The sequence below is a fragment of the Protomyctophum parallelum genome (genome assembly GCF_964188405.1).
Source record: "Protomyctophum parallelum genome assembly, chromosome: 3".
NCBI lineage: Eukaryota > Metazoa > Chordata > Actinopteri > Myctophiformes > Myctophidae > Protomyctophum > Protomyctophum parallelum.
In genome coordinates this window covers 46,003,306-46,005,711 of record NC_139698.1, presented here as the reverse complement: position 1 = coordinate 46,005,711, position 2,406 = coordinate 46,003,306, and positions in this window count along the sequence as shown.

Genomic DNA, 2,406 nt, shown 5'->3' with positions numbered 1-2,406 from the left:
AGAATGGCTATTTTATTTCAAATGTTCACCTGGTAAGACATGCCCACAATGGGGACAGTAGGGCTCATGGAATTAAATTACATGTTTAGACATTACTGTCTTGACAAATGTTGAAGACAGTTTGACGAGTTATCGACCAACTGCAATGGCTTTTCGCAACTATATCGTTCGTGACAAATGTCATATAGTGAAACGGGTGCTGACTGACTGTCTGCAACTCCAAGTTGCAGACAGTCGTATAGTGAAACAGGTGCTGACTGACTGTCTGCACCTCTAGTGGTGCTTGTCATCATATTATTGGTTTACAATTTTTGGCATCTATTGTTATCTGTCCCCATTATGACCATAGGTGAAGGAAATGTGAAAACATATGTTTCATTTCAGCTGGTCTTTAAAGCATTCTTGAAAAAAGAAAAAAAACACTGGTTTCAGCACCTTGGACAGCGACCAAATGATTGAGCGCACCTGCACACAGTTACACAGACCAGGAGTGGACCTGCGTTCCAGCTTGCAACAATTGTCCCTCAACCATTTTCCCACAAAATGTAATATTGCACCGTTACGGGAAATTAAACTCCTTTTAATTGCAAAAAGAAGACTGTTGTCTGAGTATGCTGGTATTTGCAACACCACAACAGACATTCAACTGTAGCCCGATATGGCGGCGAAGTTTTCGGTTGCCATGTCGACTCGATCCCTGCAGTCTGCGGCGTGTCTGTTTCTGTTCCAGTGCTGTGTATGCGTGCGTGTCGCAGTGTCATTCCTCATGTAGAGAGACACTGATGCGACTGTGCTGCCACAGCAGTGTCACTGAGGTGTTATTGTATTGGCCACAGGTATCGTAGCGGCGTGGCGAAGAGTCAGTGAAGCTATTGCACTTCCAGCGTGGAAGCAGATGAACACAGGGTTATTTGACAGCTGTCCGACCCCCGCACCCCCCCCCCCACCCCTTTTTATCCAAAGTCTCTCTCTCTCTCTCTCTCTCTCTCTCTCTCTCTCTCTCTCTCTCTTTGTTTAGCATCACTACCAGTCCCTTTATGAAGTGTCTAGTGAGTGCAGTTATCTCTTATATCAAATGGAGAAAGGTAGGTGGGTGGGTGTTCGGGCGTACAGTATACATGCTGTCTTTTGGTCCATAATTGCACTACTGCAGTACAGAATCTTATTTGGATCTGCACAAGAGGCGCAATACAATAGACCCAAACACTGATCAGAATTAGGCTACATGGTCCAACCAGATATAACTGCTGCACATGCTTAACACATAGGGGGAAAAAGATAGCACATTGATGACATACTATTACTTGACACTACTAGACAGGATGTTTTTTAAGCCACCTAGGGATAAACAGACAGACTGCCCAGTTCTGCTGAGACAGAACAGTATTTAGCCAACTTTTTTGCGTTTGTCTTTTGCAATCCACCCAATTGCAGACCCCTGAGCACAAGTTTATGGACATGGCCCAGACTTCCAAATACAAGGACAATAAGTTGACAGTTATATCCCAAGGCCATAATATGTTCCACCACAAGTTTGGATGTAAAACAAGTGTCCATATACAAATAAAATGGGCAGCCTATTTCAAAGATAGTGACAGTTTTTCTAATTTCATTGATGAACACAATATCTGGGGTATTTGGAATATCTTGTAGTGAATTGACATGTGTATCATTGTGATCAAACCAGTCTATTTTTACAGTGCTGTGTTTATACATTCTTGTTGTCCTGTCCTGTACTCCTCTGGTCTAAGACCAGGTCCACCAGATGGTCATGTCTGGCAATGTACAGTCCATTTAAGATGTGTGCGACTGTTTATTTGTCATGTGGTACTGGATGTAGGATGCAGTGTGGGTCGTGTGCTAATGGGTACCATGCGGGTCGCCAAGTTGAACTTGGTCGGCAACACCTGTAAACAGGCTTTAATGGTGAAAATAAGAATGTCCTCACCTAGGGTGTTATTTGACAGTACAGAGTGTGATGAGTGGTTTGCAAAGGGAAGAAGAGCGACACACACACACACACACACACACACACACACACACACGCACGGTCCGTCTTGGAAAAACCTAAATGGTAGACGTTTAAGGCCTCAACATGTAACCCTGACGTGCCTTTGGGAAGAAGAACACTTAACCCCCAACTGGTTCCCTCCCAGTGGCCCAGGAATAGATGCCTGGGGTTGTACTGGGCAGATCCCAGGTGTCCATATACTGAATGGAACGCTGCACCCCCAAGGCATATCATCAACACGAACATGTTCTCAGTCCACGCATGCACGCATGCACGCGCACACACACACACACACACACACACATGTTCTGCCGACATAGATAGATGACAGCCAGTCGTCTGTGGGAACAGACACAGGTATTTGTGGCTCAGTAACATACTGCTCTACGTGGGAG